General features: G+C 39.4%; 2 protein-coding genes across 2 annotated transcripts in view; one reads left to right on the top strand and one right to left on the bottom strand.

Annotated features, from left to right (window-relative positions):
* The window catches only part of LOC311096814 (uncharacterized protein), a 367,324-nt gene that overhangs the window by 77,855 nt on the left and 271,969 nt on the right, over positions 1 to 17,500 (bottom strand). The gene's annotated exons all lie outside the window — the stretch shown is intronic.
* Positions 7,428 to 17,500, top strand: part of LOC311096828 (uncharacterized protein) — a 488,849-nt gene continuing 478,776 nt past the window's right edge. The window contains exon 1 of the mRNA XM_084136231.1: positions 7,428 to 7,473. The gene's annotated coding sequence lies outside the window, so the exon portion shown is untranslated. The remainder of the gene's footprint in view (positions 7,474 to 17,500) is intronic.

The following is a 17,500-nucleotide window of genomic DNA, read 5'->3' as shown; positions in this document are numbered from 1 at the left end:
CTACAAGAGAAACACAAGGGCAGTTTATACATAGATATCATATATAAACGCTAGATGTCTTATGGCGCAGTCACATCACCGTTCGGCCATCTTGTCACAGTGAAGCTGTGCATTAAGGTGAGTGATCAGCATGCACACAAATCCTCTTATCTCGCTGAAATCTTGACGGATTTACAAACGGTTTGGTTTCTTACAAATGTTATTAACGTGGCTATAATTCCGAATGCTTGAACATGTATGTTATAATTATTCATATGTATGCAGTGTATGTATGCAGTGTCATAACTACATCTCTGACGTTTATAACAAACCAAATCGTTTGAAAATCGGTAGAAAATTGAGCAAGTTATGGTTATTTTAAAGTACATGCACCATTAAACAAGTGAGCGAGCACACTGTGGCAAGATGGCCGCCACGTGCGGACGTCGACCTCCATTGGCCAGCAGCGCGCACAAGACATCTAGCCTTTATATATGATATCTATGAGTTTATACACAGGCTAACAGGGTAACAAGGGGTGTGGTTGATCGTCATGGGAACACACAAGGGTAACCAAGGGAACTAATAAGACACACCTGGAGAGACTAATCAACATGAAAAACTACAAAACATAGCACAAGACAGGAAATAACACAAAAGTCCTCGCACATAAGTCCTGCAACAACACAGGAAATAACACAAAAGTCCTCGCACATAAGTCCTGCAACAACACAGGAAATAACACAAAAGTCCTCGCACAAGACAGGAACACAGGCTGAGATCGAGACAATATTATTTGCCATTATCTGTTAAGCTTCACCAGAGCGCGGACGCACTGAAGCATTTTTTTTTTTTAAATAGTTCAAAGTTACTATCAGATTTAATGTTATTACCTTGACAAACTATACATCATTAAAAAGATATAAGACTCAAGTTTCAGTATTTGACCACTATTGTATTCTGAGAAACTTCTAGTGACAGTTATTTCTTAATTTGTGTCAGGAGTTTAAAGATGTTTTGAAGACAATAAACATGTTTGCAATGATATTTGATTTACCTGTGTTCTTCAAGCCATGTCAGGTATTTTCATAATAATAGATTATATTTATAATGTAATGCTAATTGATATAGACTTTATCATCATGCAGAATACTATAAAATAGTATATTTTCTGTCTGATTTTTTTATCTGAAGCCAAATTAGATCACAGAAGATTATTTAAAACACTCGACTTGCGTTATAAAGTAAGTTTGGAGCACAAACATGGTTTTAATCTCATAAATTGTCGTGAATTGACGGTGTGCTAAGCTAACATGCCAGCTAGCTGAGACTGAATGGGGCTCGTTTGCACCACAAAACAATAGAGACAAAAGACTGAATAGATGCTTAGAAGATGACTAAACATCAGTTGCATTTTAGAGTCTAATCAAAATAAAGTCATTTGACATGATCTTGAAAAACATTTAACTAAATACAGAGTTTTAGACTTATCATCTTCAGATTTTAAATATAACATGGTCAGACATGTGGCTTTAGCTGCAGTGCATTTCTAGATTGATACAATGCCAACTTCAATTTTATTTTCATGAAGATGTTTCATAAAAATAAATTTCTAATAACTTTACAAAACTTTGAAGCTATGTATAACTATTTTTTTTCATTATGACAGTAATTACAATAAACTACCAGGTGTCAGCTTTCAAATGAGATCATACTTGTGCTTTTAGTACCAAGGGTTCATGAACTGTATCTGTTTCATTTTGGGTATGTCATTTCTGGGGATTTTTCAAAAGTGGCGTTACAGCTTAACAGGTTAAATGAGCCACTGTCTTTCTATATGTTAATATGCATAGAAACCATTTAAAAACATTAATGGTGCCCTAGAAATAAAAAAACATGCATTTATATACCAGTAAACATGCTGACAGCAGAAGGTGGAAAGAAAGACACAATCCACCAATCAAATCTGAGAGATCAGTCAGTAGAAGTGTTTTTTATGAAACTTCACTGAACTCCTCTCAGTTCTTATAAACTCCTTCTCTTTCTTGAAGGATCTGGGCCCGGTTTCCCGATAACGCTCACTCTTAGCGCGCTAAGAGAGCTCGAAAGATATATCTTACCAAAGGTGTTTATGTTCCTAAGTGTGTTCCCCGAACCATACCTTAGGAAGCTGCTTAAGATATTCCTTCTTACGTGCGACGTTACCTGGTGCTGTCCGTGGCGATGCTGCTGAATTGTTTGATATCGACGGCTCGAGAATCAATTATTCTCTCGTGCAGGGGCTGTTTATCTGAGAAAGAGCTGTTCTTTATAAAAGAAGCACTTCAGAAATAGTTGAAATTGCAATTTATTATGATTATTGGATATTATAAAAAATAATCCAAACTATAATAGCCTATAATAGCCTAGCCTACATATTTTAAAATTGTAACATTGCTGCCACAATAACCTTTTCAAAAATTTACGTGCCTTCTTCTCTTTCCCATTTTTGTTCGCTGAGGTGGAGCTGCGATGAAATATTGTTCTTGTAAATACTTTCCAGCATTTCAGTAATAAAAGTTTACATCTTGCGTACGGTGCTCGGCAGTGATCAAAAAGGATTTAAACCGTGAATTTTGAATCTCTTGTAAACTCAGAGATGTGGATTCAGACGGCAATTAAATTCCCACACGACCTGTTTGTCAAAAAACAGTAGGTACTAATTTGGACAGGGATTTTTACGCGGGTTGGATGAGAAAAACACTGATATTATGGATTCGGACGGCACTAAAATCACCGACTTACCCCTATAAATGTTTAAAATACCGGACAAGCCCATGAGAAACAATATTAGCGTCCGAATAGGACTTAACTGACAGTAGCCTATGCTTTCACTGGCCTTTAAAAGAGCGTTTTAATTAAATTAATAATATTGTATAATAATATAATTAAAAATCTAACAACAATCAGTGTAATGACAATTTTATTCTTTGCATGAAAACACTTGAATTAGCCTAATTTAATACTGTCTGGGTGTATTAAAACTTCAGAATTATATTCGTATAGCCCTGCAACAGTGATAAGGTAAAGCTAAGAGTGGTCCAGACCAACCTTACGAAAGTGTGACTTACAGAAGATATACTTAGCGAACAAACGTTTCGGGAATCGTGCCATAACGTTAAGAGAGAGGTTAAGGAATAGGTTAAGAACTACTTAGAGATAAGAACACTTTGGGAAACCGGGCCCTGTCTACTAGAGAAGGAGTTTAATGAGAACAGACAGAAGGAGTTTACAGTGAAGTTTCATATAAAACCCTTCTGAACTGTGTGATCTCTCAGATCTGCGCTGGAGATTCCCTCTCGTCTGCTCATCACAAGGTGATTAAAACACTTTCTCTTTAGATTTTTATAAATTAATTTAGGCTATTTAAACCCAGACATTTGTGTTTCCATTTTAATTAAATATAAACCTGTATTTCACACTAATCATTAACTAATTCACCCAACTCTAAATTGAACCTCCATATTTTTGAACAGATTAAAGGCAGAAATCACGTGAAATCAATGCATTGGAGAACATGTGTGCAGCGTCACAGACTGCAGATTATTAAACACACTCTATGGACAAAAGAAAAAGAGAAAAAGACAAACAATAAAGACAAAAATGAACCGAATGAATCAAAACAGAAAAATACGCTGGTAGTCAGACACAACAGCATTAATAGCGGCAAACCAAACTGTGAGTATTTATGATGTTTAAGATCAAACTCTTATGTGTCTTTCATCATCAACAGTGTTTCATCTTCTCCAGTGTCTGAATGTGCAAAATTAATTCTATTATAGGAAAAGCATCATTTACACTTGCAGTTATGGTCATGAATGTAAATATAACCTATTATTTTGTCTGGTGAACTATATGTAAACATCAAGTCTGTTGTGCTTGTTGCAACCCAGGAGTGACATCAGCAGCGAACAGCCAATCACAGGCTGAGAAAAAGAGAAACTGAGATTCATTTATCTCGAGAGAAGCAGCGCGATTCACTTCTCTCTTCTGCTGAATATTACGAGATTGAAAAATATTATGAATTTAAACAAATTTACAGAGAAATAAGAAAATAGCTGTCTATGAAAGAGGACAATTAAAAGAAAAGGTCTTGCTATATCAGTGCAAGTAAAAGTTGTAAAGTTAGTTACAGTTGATAAAGGCATAGAGAGAATTGAACATTTAAGCTCACATGTAGTCATTTTATAGCTTTATCTATTGATTCTAAAGTGTATTTATATTACCTTTATATATTTATTCAATTAAACTGCGAGTAATAATAATTGATAAACTAAAACTGTAAATGTGTGATCAATTAAGGGTATAATAATTACATAATATCTAAATCATACAAAATTATTCTAAATAAGCGTCACTAAAAGCCAGACGATTTTGTCTTTAAAAATCATTTCCTATGTACTGACCTTTACTGTAATTTGGAGTGGAAACAGGAGGAGTGACTTAATCGAGCCATTAGTAAACAGAAAGTGCCACAGCTTTGGGACTAATTGCAATTTGGAAACGGCTGTTTCTGCACACCGCATGTTGTCGTGGACGCGTGAAGTGGCTCAATGGACACACACACACACACACACACACACACACACACACACACACACACACACATAAGCCTGAGAGGCTAAACAAAACATGAAACACTACCAGGTCCACCTATACCCTTGTGACCAAACCACCTGGAAATGTACACGCAAAATACAAAATAAAAGACAAACATTTTCGGCACTTATTACAATTAGCTACTTCTTATATTATGTTTCTTTTTTTTCCCTTTTTTTTCTATTAATTTGTTAGCGCTATGGGTGTGAGAAAAGCGCATTATAAATAAAATGTATTATTATTTATGTTGAAATTTTATTTCAGTTTACAAAAGTGTTTTGACCACTAGTTTTAGTCTAACCTCAATGTGATAAATCCCACCTTTTGTTTTCATGTGCGCTCGTGAATGAAGAAAATGTAGCGTTTAATGGGAAGACTAATTAAAAATAAGTACACATCTCAGCCACTTATATCACTTCTGTATGTCACGTCAAGCTTGAACTGGCCTGAGAACAGGATGACTGTGGGGATTTCACAGCATTTACTCAGCTTTATGACTGATATTCTGAAGATAAGTTGACTATTTCGATTGATGAAACCGTTTAGCAGATACAATTTTTTATATATTTCTGGTATGGCCCATTGTGAGTAACATGTCTATATATTGTGTGCACAAAGTAGAAACTTCACAAAACTGTGTAGATATGGAGAACAACTGATTTTGAAGAAACGTACCAGGTTTCAAGGATTTCTGATGCTCAGAGGCCTCACAGTACATTCATTTCAACTGAAGATGAAGCCTTAAATACCACTGTTGGCCACAATACATCTTTTTAATCTAATCTTTATCATTATCCAGCATTGGCTGATAAACAAATTTTTAAAACCATAATTTTTTTCAAAGAAAAAACAACTACAGTGGTGCACTATAGCCCAACAGCATAGTTGGCATGGCGGTCTTAAATGCTTGAACCCCGTTAATTGCTGCTTGCAGCTATATTTATTATTTGCAGTTGATAACTGAATGTGAGATTCTTGACATGATGATCTGAATTATGAAATCATATGGAATAAAATGACTTGACAGTTCATCTCACATTATTGACTCTATAAGCAAATGGGACTCGACCTCCTATTGCTGCATCTGGTTATATCTTAAAACAGGAGAAATAATTCAATATTTACTGTAGATAAGTTAGTCATAATTCACAAACAAAAAACACACTGTATTTATATGAATAAAATAAATACAACGACATACTAAATAAAAACACAGCACAGACAAAATACTGCAAATATACTGTAGGGGAGAGGCGGGACGATTGAAACGCGGGACGGATGAAACACTGAGATTTCCTTGAAAACCACTCACGTCATGTACGTCAAATTTCGTCAGCACGTACAGCACGCAATGCCTAACATACCCGCGAAAACATTTCTTCTTTACGTCGTGTCGTTTTGGAGTTAAAGCCGCAAAGCTGTTTTTGAATGCGGTGAGTGAATTATTTCGTGCGGTACTTTTTTTGGACTGACAAGTTGGATTTATTGTTTCATGTGCAATTGTAATGATAATACGGCAGGTGTATTAGTACTGCAACACACCCTTAAGTGGGCAATATTAGAGTTTTTTAGTTTAAGAGCAATAGAGTTTTAAATGACAGGATGCGCTGTCGGGACGGTTGAAACAGTGTTTCAACCGTCCCGACCGCGCGTCCTGCACGTTAAACCTGGTCATAGCCTATACTGTTCATATATTCATATACTGTTTCTAGACTTGTGTTTCTTTTAATGCAAATTAATTTTCATTTACGCAACACATGCTATCTCTGTAATAATCATCAATTGTCCAATCTTTAATATTCAATAAATTTCATTTATCGTCTTCTGGTTGGCCTCGTTTTCTTCATAATAACAGGCTATTCAACTAGCAAACACTCAATATGACTCAAGGAAGAAATGTAAGAAAATTAATTGTAAACTGATTTGTCTGTCTTCGTCAAAATAGCCTGTTAGAAAGATTACAAAATGCGCATAGGCTTATCGCCTAATGTTTATTGGGCGACAGAACAAAAATGGTTAATATGAACCTTTAAATGAAAATAAATTACAAAATATGTTTGTAACAATATGTACATAAGTTATTTGTCAGGTGTTGTTCACAAAAATAAGCATTAGATGAATAGTTGCCATTTAAACTGTTATGTTTCATCCGTCCCACCCCTGTGTTTCAACCGTCCCGCACAGGCGGGACGATTGAAACAAAGCACAACTCCCGTTCAAAGTCATATTTTACTTTAATCATTCTATATTTGTACCGAATAACACATGATACTAAGAGAACACATATGTGAGTTGTTAATCACAAAAAAATAAAAAATCTATCTGTAACCTTATCTTAGAAAACGACATTTATCTGAAAAGTGTTTCAACTGTCCCGCCTCTCCCCTACTTTAAGATATACATTTATTAATTTAGCAGATGCTTTTATCCACTTACAAACGAGGAATATCACAAGTTATTTGCCACAAAGCCACAATATTTATAGAATATAATATCAGGTTTATTAGAAAGTTAGATTAGGAGACAAGCAAGAGCAGAGGAGAAATATAGAGAGATTTATTTGTTGTTGTGAGTGCCTTGTTGGTTTAATGTTGTGTTGTTCAGTAAAGAGAGTCTTCAGCATTTACTGGATTTCAGAAGTTGTGATGATCTCAGGAGAAATGGCGGGAAGTTCATTTCACTGTCAAATCGGTTAACAGGGAGTATTGAGGTGAAGTTTGTGGTTTCAGTAACTGAGACTGTGTGTATATCAGAAGTCAGAGGAGGAGTTTAACCTTCACACTAAAAGCTGAACTTTCTGAACATCTGATCTCTCAGATCTGCACTGGATGTCTCCTCTCTTCTGCTCATCACAAGGTGATTAAACACTTTATATTTAATTGTTTTGTAAAGAGATTTTTGGTTACTCTATATTTTAAGGTGTCATTGTTACAGTGTAATTATATATTTATTGTTTTATTTACCTTTATTTTACCAGGAAGTAATATAGTAATATTTTACAAGAGAGACCTGGCCAAGGTAGCAGCCATACAGGAAGACAACATTATTAATAATAATAATAATAATAATAACTAGATTAAAAAGTTCGTCGAGACAAACTTTAAGTTGGCTTGAGAAAGCTGGACCAGAAAGTTTGAAGAAGTTTAAAGCAGTTTGGAGTTTAAAGTAGTTTGAAGTTTAAATTAGTTTAAAGTTCAAATTAGTTAGAAGTTTAAAATAGTTTAAAGTCTAAATTAGTTTGAAGCTTAAATTAGTTTAAAGTTTAAATTAGTCTAAAGTTTAAATTAGTTTAAAGTTTAAATTAGTTTCAAGTTTAAAGTAGTTTAAATTTTAAATTACTTTAAAGTTTAAATTAGTTTGAAGTTTAAATTAGTTTGAAGTTTAAATTAGTTTGAAGTTTAAATTAGTCTAACGTTTAAATTAGTTTAAAGTTTAAATCAGTTTGAAGTTTAAAGTAGTTTACAGTTAAAAAGTTGTTGGGGGTTTTCTAGTGGGTTGCTAGGGTGTTTTGGGTGGTTGTTATGGTGTTGCTAGGTGGTTGCTAGGGTATTCTTGGTGGTTGCTAGGCGGTTGCTAGGGTGTTCTGGGTGGTTGCTAGGTGGTTGCTAGGGTGTTCTGGGTGGTTGCTATGGTGTTGCTAGGCAGTTGCTAGGGTATTCTGGGTGGTTGCTAGGCGGTTGCTTGGGTGTTCTTGGTGGTTGCTAGGCGGTTGCTAGGGTGTTCTGGGTGGTTGCTATGGTGTTGCTAGGCGGTTGCTAAGGTATTCTGGGTGGTTGCTAGGGTGTTCTGGGTTGTTGCTATGGTGTTGCTAGGCAGTTGCTAGGGTATTCTGGGTGGTTGCTAGGGTGTTCTGGGTGGTTGTTATGGTGTTGCTAGGCGGTTACTAAGGTATTCTGGGCGGTTGCTATGGTGTTACTAGGTGGTTGGTAGTTGTTACAGATGGTTACTATGGAGTTTTTATAGAGTTCTTAGCATGATCTTGGCATGATTTAGCACTTAACTAATTGCTATTAGCATGTAGCTATTCACTGCTAGCATGTGTAGCATGTTGGAAGTGCTGTTTGCTAGCATGAGTCAAAAGAGCCAAACCTCATCTCTATACGAAGTTCTGATGCAGAGATATAGGTCTTGTAAAACGGTTGCTAGGGTACTCAAGTTTGGTTGCTATGGAGTTGCTTGGGAGCTGGGAGCTTTAAACTTAAGAAGTTTAAAGTGGTTTGAAGTTTAAAGTAGTTTACGAGTTTTTGAGTTTTGCGTTTATAAGTTTAAATGAGTTTAGAGTTTGTTTAAATGAGTTTAGAGTGTGTGTGTGTGTGTTTACACACACACACACACACTCAGAGTTTATGAGTTTAGAGTTTATAAGTGTACAAGTTTTTGAGTTTAGTTTATAAGTTTAAATGAGTTTTGAGTTTATAAGTTTAAATTAGTTTACAGTTTATAAGTTTAAATGAGTTTACAGTTTATAAGTTTAAATGAGTTAAAGCTTAAGTTTGAAGTTTAAAGTAGTTTAAAGTTTATATTAGTTTGAAGTTTAATTTAGTTTGAAGTTTAAAGTAGTTTAAAGTTTAAAATAGTTTGAAGTAGATAGATAGATGAGTTTATTAGTTTAATTGAGTCTCAATGGCTTATATTGTATATAGAACGGCAGTTTGAATAAGTCTTCAAGGTGTTTAGATTTAAATTTTTGTCGGTTGGTCAGTTTGAATCTAGATTTGAATTTTTTAGAACTCCCCAATGCAAGTCAATGGGAGTTTTTCCGAGTTTTGATCGGCATTTTTAGGAAAACTGTAAGTCCGATCAGTCTGAAAAGATAAAGCAACTCGAGTCAGAATAGTCTGAAGGTCTGAGCCGAGTTTGGAGTATGTAGAGTTAAAGCTCTAGGAGGAGATAGGGGATAAATTTTTAGTAAGAAGAATAATAATAATAACTAGATGCGAAAGTTCGTCGAGACAAACTTTAAGTTGGCTTGAGAAAGTTTGGAGCGGAAAGTTTTTTGCTAGGCGGTTGTTATGATGTTATGGGTGGTCGCTATGGTGTTGCTAGGCGGTTGCTAAGGTATTCTGGGTGGTTGCTAGGCGGTTGCTAGGGTGTTTTGGGTGGTTGCCAGGGTGTTTTGGGTGGTTGCTAGGGTCTTTTGTGTGGTTGCTAGGCGGTTGCTAGGTGGTTGCTAGGGTGTTCTGGGTGGTTGCTAGGATATTTTAGGTGGTTGCTAGGGTCTTTTGGGTGGTTGCTAGGCGGTTGCTAGGGTCTTTTGGGTGGTTACTAGGCGGTTGCTAGGGTGTTTTGGGTGGTTGCTAGGATATTTTGGGTGGTTGCTAGAGTCTTTTGGGTGGTTGCTAGGCGGTTGCTAGGGTGTTATGGGTGGTTGCTATGGTGTTGCTAGGCGGTTGCTAAGGTATTTTGGTGGTTGCTAGGGTGTTCTGGGTGGTTGCTAGGCAGTTGCAAGGGTGTTATGGGTGGTTGCTATGGTGTTGCTAGGCGTTGCTAAGGTATTCTGGGTGGTTGCTAGGTGGTGGCTAGGGTGTTCTGGGTGGTTGCTAGGCTGTTTTGGGTGGTTGCTAGGGTCTTTTGGGTGGTTGCTAGGCGGTTGCTAGGGTGTTTTGGGTGGTTGCTAGGATATTTTGGGTGGTTGCTAGGCGGTTGCTAGGGTCTTTTGGATGTTGCTAGGGTCTTTTGGGTGGTTGCTAGGCGGTTGCTAGGGTATTTTGGGTGGTTGCTAGGGTCTTTTGGGTGGTTGCTAGGGTGTTCTGGGTGGTTGCTAGGCGGTTGCTAGGGTCTTTTGGGTGGTTGCTAGGCGGTTGCTAGGGTGTTCTGGGTTGTTGCTAGGCTGTTTTGGGTGGTTGCTAGGATATTCTGGGTGGTTGCTAGGCGGTTGCTAGGATATTTCTGGTGGTTGCTAGGGTCTTTTGGGTGGTTGCTAGGCGGTTGCTAGGATATTTTGGGTGGTTGCTAGGGTCTTTTGGGTGGTTGCTAGGCGGTTGCTAGGGTCTTTTGGGTGGTTGCTAGGCGGTTGCTAGGGTGTTTTGGGTGGTTGCTAGGGCATTTTGGGTGGTTGCTACGGTGTTCTGGGTGGTTGCTAGGGTCTTTTGGGTGGTTGCTAGGCGGTTGCTAGGGTGTTCTGGGGGGTTGCTATGGTATTCAGGGCGGTTGATATGGTGTTACTAGGTGGTTGGTAGTTGTCACAGATGGTTACTATGGAGTTTTTATAGAGTTCTTAGCATGATCTTGGCATGATTTAACACTTAACTAATCGCTATTAGCATGTAGCTATTCACTGCTAGCATATGTAGCATGTTGGAAGTGCTGTTTGCTAGCACGAGTCAAAAGAGCCAAACCTCATCTCTATACGATGTTCTGATACAGAGATATAGGTCTTACAAAACGGTTGCTAGGGTACTCGAGTTTGGTTGCTATGGAGTTGCTTGGGAGCTGGAAGATTTAAACTTAAGAAGTTTATAGTGGTTTTAAGTTTACAGTAGTCTACAGTAGTTTGAAGTTTGAGAGATAGATAAATAAGTTAGACACACACACACACACACACAAACAAACACACAAACACACAGACACACACACACACACACACACACACCCACTAACTCGCTCACACACTCACTCATAAACTCAGTGTGTGTGTCTGAGTTTAGAGTTTATAAGTGTATAAATTGATGAGTTAATAAGTGTATGAGTTCTTGAGTTTTGAGTTTATAAGTTTAAATCAGTTTAGAGTTTATAAGTTTAAATGAGATTAAGAGTTCAAAGTTTATTAATTTATGAGTTTAAGAGTTCATAAGTTTATGAATTCATGAGTTTATAAGTTAATTAGTTTATAAGTGTTTATAGTTTATAGTTTATTAGTTTAAATGAGTCTCAATGGCTCATATAGTATATAGAACGGCAGTTTGGTTTAGTCTTCAAGGTGTTTAGATTTAAATTTTTGTCGGTTTGAATTTTTTAGAACTCCCCAATGTAAGTCAATGGGAGTTTTTGAATGAGTTTTTTCGAGTTTTGATCGTCATTTTTAGGAAAACTGTAAATCCGATCAGTCTGAAAAGATATAGCATACCGAGTCAGATCAGTTTGAGTGTCTGAGCCGAGTTTGGAGTATGTAGAGTTAAAGCTCTAGGAGGAGTTTGATATAGATTTTTTTAGGGTCAGAAGAATAATAATAACTAGATTAAAAAGTTCGTCGAGACAAACTTTAAGTTGGCTTGAGAAAGCTGGACCAGAAAGTTTGAAGAAGTTTAAAGTAGTTTGGAGTTTAAAGTAGTTTGAAGTTTAAATTAGTTTAAAGTTTAAATTAGTTAGAAGTTTAAAATAGTGTAAAGTCTAAATTAGTTTGAAGCTTAAATTAGTTTAAAGTTTAAATTAGTCTAAAGTTTAAATTAGTTTAAAGTTTAAAGTAGTTTAAATTTTAAATTACTTTAAAGTTTAAATTAGTTTAAAGTTTAAATTAGTCTAACATTTAAATTAGTTTAAAGTTTAAATCAGTTTGAAGATTAAAGTAGTTTACAGTTAAAAAGTTGTTGGGGGTTTTCTAGTGGGTTGCTAGGGTGTTTTGGGTGGTTGCTAGGCGGTTGCTAGGGTGTTCTGGGTGGTTGCTAGGGTGTTGCTAAGCAGTTGCTAGGGTATTTTGGGTGGTTGCTAGGGTGTTGCTAGGCAGTTGCTAGGGTGTTCTGGGTGGTTGCTAGGGTATTCTGGTTGGCTGGTATGGTGTTCTGGGTGGTTGCTAGGCGGTTGCTAGGGTGTTCTGGGTGGTTGCTATGCTGTTGCTAGGTGGTTGCTAGGGTGTTCTGGGTGGTTGCTAGGGTGTTGCTAGGCAGTTGCTATGGTATTTTGGGCGGTTGCTAGGGTGTTGCTAGGCAGTTGCAAGGGTATTTTGGGTGGTTGCTAGGGTGTTGCTAGGCAGTTGCTAGGGTGTTCTGGGTGGTTGCTATGGTGTTGCTAGGCAGTTGCTAAGGTATTTTGGGTGGTTGCTAGGGTGTTGCTAGGCAGTTGCTAGGGTGTTCTGGTTGGTTGCTATGGTTTTCTGGGTGGTTGCTAGGCAGTTGCTATGGTGTTTTGGGTGGTTGCTATGCTGTTGCTAGGTGGTTGCTAGGGTGTTCTGGGTGGTTGCTATGGTGTTGCTAGGCAGTTGCTAAGGTATTTTGGGTGGTTGCTAGAGTGTTGCTAGGCAGTTGCTAGGGTGTTCTGGTTGGTTGCTATGGTTTTCTGGGTGGTTGCTAGGCAGTTGCTATGGTGTTTTGGGTGGTTGCTAGGCGGTTGCTAGGGTGTTCTGGGTGGTTGCTATGGTGTTGCTAGGTGGTTGCTAGAGTATTCTGGGTGGTTGCTAGGCGGTTGCTAGGGTGTTCTGGGTGGTTGCTATGGTGTTGTTAGGCGGTTGCTATGGTGTTCTGGGCGGTTTCTATGGTGTTGCTAGGCAGTTGCTAATGTATTCTGGGTGGTTGCTAGGCGGTTGCTAGGGTGTTCTGGGTGGTTGCTATGGTGTTGCTAAGGTATTCTGAGTGGTTGCTATGGTGTTACTAGGTGGTTGGTAGTTGTCACAGATGGTTACTATGGAGTCTTTATAAAGTTCTTAGCATGACCTTGGCATGATATAGCACTTAACTAATCGCTATTAGCATGTAGCTATTCACTGCTAGCATGTGTAGCATGTTGGAAGTGCTGTTTGCTAGCATGAGTCAAAAGAGCCAAACCTCATCTCTATATGATGTTCTGATACAGAGATATAGGTCTTGCAAAACGGTTGCTAGGGTACTCAAGTTTGGTTGCTATGTAGTTGCTTGGGAGCTGGAAGCTTTAAACTTAAGAAGTTTAAAGTGGTTTGAAGTTTATAGTTTACGAGTTTTGAGTTTACAAGTTTAAATGAGTTTAGAGTTTAAGTTTAAATGAGTTTAGTGTGTGTGTGTGTGTGTGTGTGTGTGTGTGTGTGTGTGAACACACACACACACACACACACACACACTCAGAGTTTATGAGTTTAGAGTTTATAAGTGTATAAATTGATGAGTTTATAAGTGTAAGAGTTTTTGAGTTTAGAGTTTATAAGTTTTAATGAGTTTAGAGTTTATAAGTTTAAATGAGTTTAAGAGTTCAGAGTTTATTAATTTATGAGTTTAAGAGTTCATAAGTCTATGAATTCATGAGTTTATAAGTTTAATTAGTTTATAAGTGTATGAGTTTAGAGTTCATTAGTTTAAATGAGTCTCAATGGCTCATATAGTATATAGAACGGCAGTTTGGTTTTTAGTCTTCAAGGTATTTTGATTTGAATTTTCGTCGGTTGGTCAGTTTGAATCTGGATTTGAATTTTTTAGAACTCCCCAATGCAAGTCAATGGGAGTTTTTCCGAGTTTTGATCGTCATTTTTAGGAAAACCGTAAGTCCGATCAGTCTGAAAAGATAAAGCAACGCGAGTCAGATCAGTTTGAGTGTCTGAGCCGAGTTTGGAGTATGTAGAGTTAAAGCTCTAGGAGGAGTTTCATATAGAAATTTTAGTCTCGGAATAATAATAATAACTAGATGCGAAAGTTCGTCGAGACAAACTTTAAGTTGGCTTGAGAAAGTTTGGACCAGAACGTTTTTTGCTAGGCGGTTGCTAGGGTATTCTGAGTGGTTGCTAGGCGGTTGCTAGGATATTTCTGGTGGTTGCTAGGGTCTTTTGGGTGGTTGCTAGGCGGTTGCTAGGGTGTTTTGGGTGGTTGCTAGGGTGTTCTGGGTGGTTGCTAGGCGGTTGCTAGGGTATTCTGGGTGGTTACTAGGGTGTTCTGGGTGGTTGCTAGGCGGTTGCTAGGATATTTTGGGTGGTTGCTAGGGTCTTTTGGGTGGTTTATAGGCGGTTGCTAGGGTATTTTAGGTGGTTGCTAGGGTATTCTGGGTGGTTGCTAGGCGGTTGCTAGGGTATTTTGGGTGGTTGCTAGGGTCTTTTGGGTAGTTGCTAGGCGGTTTCTAAGATATTTTCGGTGGTTGCTAGGGTCTTTTGGGTGGTTGCTAGGCGGTTGCTAGGGTATTTTGGGTGGTTGCTAGGGTGTTCTGGGTGGTTGCTAGGCGGTTGCTAGGGTGTTCTGGGTGGTTGCTAGGCGGTTGCTAGGATATTTTGGGTGGTTGCTAGGGTCTTTTGGGTGGTTGATAGGCGGTTGCTAGGGTATTTTAGGTGGTTGCTAGGGTATTTTAGGTGGTTGATAGGGTATTCTGGGTGGTTGCTAGGCGGTTGCTAGGGCATTTTGGGTGATTGCTAGGGTCTTTTGGGTAGTTGCTAGGCGGTTTCTAAGATATTTTCGGTGGTTGCTAGGGTCTTTTGGGTGGTTGCTAGGCGGTTGCTAGGGTATTTTGGGTGGTTGCTAGGGTGTTCTGGGTGGTTGCTAGGCGGTTGTAGGGTGTTCTGGGTGGTTGCTAGGCGGTTGCTAGGATATTTTGGGTGGTTGCTAGGGTGTTCTGGGTGGTTGTTAGGCAGTTGCTAGGGTGTTCTGAGTGGTTGCTATGGTGTTGCTAGGCGGTTGCTAAGGTATTCTGGGTGGTTGCTAGGCGGTTGCTAGGGTGTTCTGGGTGGTTGCTATGGTGTTGCTAGGCGGTTGCTAGGGTATTTTGGGTGGTTGCTAGGCGGTTGCTAGGGTGTTCTGGGTGGTTGCTATGGTGTTGCTAGGCGGTTGCTAAGGTATTCTGGGTGGTTGCTAGGCGGTTGCTAGGGTGTTCTGGGTGGTTGCTATGGTGTTGCTAGGCGGTTGCTAGGGTGTTCTGGGTTGTTGCTAGGCAGTTGCTAGGTGTTCTGGGTGGTTGCTAGGCAGTTGCTAGGGTGTTCTGGCTGTTTGCTAGGTGTTCTGGGTGGTTGCTAGGCAGTTGCTAGGTGTTCTGGGGGGTTGCTAGGCAGTTGCTAGGGTGTTCTGGGTGGTTGCTAGGGTATATTTGGTGGTTACTAGAGCATTTCTAGATGTTGCTAGGGTGTTCAAGATGGTTGCTAAGGTATTTTTGGTAGTTGCTATGGTGTTACTAGGTGGTTGGTAGTTGTCAAAGATGGTTACTATGGAGTTTTTATAGAGTTCTTAAAATCTTTAATAACGAGTGCCTTCAGTACGGCACTCGGCCTGCGGCCTCGTGCCTATGGCCGAATAGGCACAAGCATGGAGCAATATCGCAAGGCCACGAGTGTAATATTGCGTTAAAAAATACAAAAAAATGTAAAAAAAATTTTTTTTTGGTTTAGGGTGGTTGCTAGGGAGCTCTTAGTGGTTGCTAGGGTGCTGAAACTGGTTGCTATGGTGTGGCTATGAAGATTTTAGGCCATTACTTATTGGTTGCTTGATAATATAAATCCTCTGAGGGAGAGAGAGAGGGAGAGACGCAGGGCTGTCAGGCCCTTTGGAGTCTGTGTGTGTGAAAACGGCAGTTTGGATTCAAATGTTTTTAGAACTCCCCAATGTAAGTCAATGGGAGTTTTTCCGAGTTTTGATCGTCATTTTTAGGAAAACCGTAAGTCCGATCAGTCTGAAAAGATATAGCAACGCGAGTCAGATCAGTTTGAGTGTCTGAGCCGAGTTTGGAGTATGTAGAGTTAAAGCTCTAGGAGGAGTTTCATATAGAAATTTTAGTCTCGGAATAATAATAATAACTAGATGCGAAAGTTCGTCGAGACAAACTTTAAGTTGGCTTGAGAAAGTTTGGACCAGAAAGTTTTTTGCTAGGCGGTTGCTAGGATATTTCTGGTGGTTGCTAGGGTCTTTTGGGTGGTTGCTAGGCGGTTGCTAGGGTGTTTTGGGTGGTTGCTAGGGTGTTCTGGGTGGTTGCTAGGCGGTTGCTAGGGTGTTCTGGGTGGTTACTAGGGTGTTCTGGGTGGTTGCTAGGCGGTTGCTAGGATATTTTGGGTGGTTGCTAGGGTCTTTTGGGTGGTTTATAGGCGGTTGCTAGGGTATTTTAGGTGGTTGCTAGGGTATTTTAGGTGGTTGCTAGGGTATTCTGGGTGGTTGCTAGGCGGTTGCTAGGGTATTTTGGGTGGTTGCTAGGGTCTTTTGGGTAGTTGCTAGGCGGTTTCTAAGATATTTTCGGTGGTTGCTAGGGTCTTTTGGGTGGTTGCTAGGGTATTTTGGGTGGTTGCTAGGGTGTTCTGGGTGGTTGCTAGGCGGTTGTAGGGTGTTCTGGGTGGTTGCTATGGTGTTGCTAGGCGGTTGCTAAGGTATTCTGGGTGGTTGCTAGGCGGTTGCTAGGGTGTTCTGGGTGGTTGCTATGGTGTTGCTAGGCGGTTGCTAGGGTATTTTGGGTGGTTGCTAGGCGGTTGCTAGGGTGTTCTGGGTGGTTGCTATGGTGTTGCTAGGCGGTTGCTAAGGTATTCTGGGTGGTTGCTAGGCGGTTGCTAGGGTGTTCTGGGTGGTTGCTATGGTGTTGCTAGGCGGTTGCTAGGGTGTTCTGGGTTGTTGCTAGGCAGTTGCTAGGTGTTCTGGGTGGTTGCTAGGCAGTTGCTAGGGTGTTCTGGCTGTTTGCTAGGTGTTCTGGGTGGTTGCTAGGCAGTTGCTAGGTGTTCTGGGGGGTTGCTAGGCAGTTGCTAGGGTGTTCTGGGTGGTTGCTAGGGTATATTTGGTGGTTACTAGAGCATTTCTAGATGTTGCTAGGGTGTTCAAAATGGTTGCTAAGGTATTTTTGGTAGTTGCTATGGTGTTACTAGGTGGTTGGTAGTTGTCAAAGATGGTTACTATGGAGTTTTTATAGAGTTCTTAAAATCTTTAATAACGAGTGCCTTCAGTACGGCACTCGGCCTGCGGCCTCGTGCCTATGGCCGAATAGGCACAAGCATGGAGCAATATCGCAAGGCCACGAGTGTAATATTGCGTTAAAAAATACAAAAAAATGTAAAAAAAAAAATTTTTTGGTTTAGGGTGGTTGCTAGGGAGCTCTT

The sequence above is a fragment of the Abramis brama genome (genome assembly GCF_963993115.1).
Source record: "Abramis brama genome assembly, chromosome: 15".
NCBI classification, from domain to species: Eukaryota; Metazoa; Chordata; class Actinopteri; order Cypriniformes; family Leuciscidae; genus Abramis; species Abramis brama.
Note: the sequence above shows the minus strand (reverse complement) of the source record. Positions and strands in the feature narration are given on the sequence as shown.